Genomic DNA, 307 nt, shown 5'->3' with positions numbered 1-307 from the left:
ACACCACTTGAGGGAGTCCCCGTCCGCCCCTTCGTTCACATACACGAGTGCAGGACAAGTTTCAAAAAAGAAAAGGCCGGAGACGAAAAAGAAAAAAAAAGAAGCTAATTAAGGTTCGTCATTAGCTTCTCGTTGTTTTCGGGGAAAGAAAGAAAGAAAGAAAAAAAAGGTGAAGGAGGGGAAGGAGGAGGAGGAAGGGGGGGGTAAGGGAAGGGAGGAGGGGAAGGAGGAGGAGGAAGGGGGTGGGGGTAAGGGAAGGAAGGAGGGGAAGGAGGAGGAGGAAGGGGGTGGGGGTAAGGGAAGGAAG

This window comes from Penaeus monodon, chromosome 29 (genome assembly GCF_015228065.2).
Source record: "Penaeus monodon isolate SGIC_2016 chromosome 29, NSTDA_Pmon_1, whole genome shotgun sequence".
Taxonomy (NCBI): Eukaryota; Metazoa; Arthropoda; class Malacostraca; order Decapoda; family Penaeidae; genus Penaeus; species Penaeus monodon.
This window is presented reverse-complemented; position numbering follows the sequence as displayed.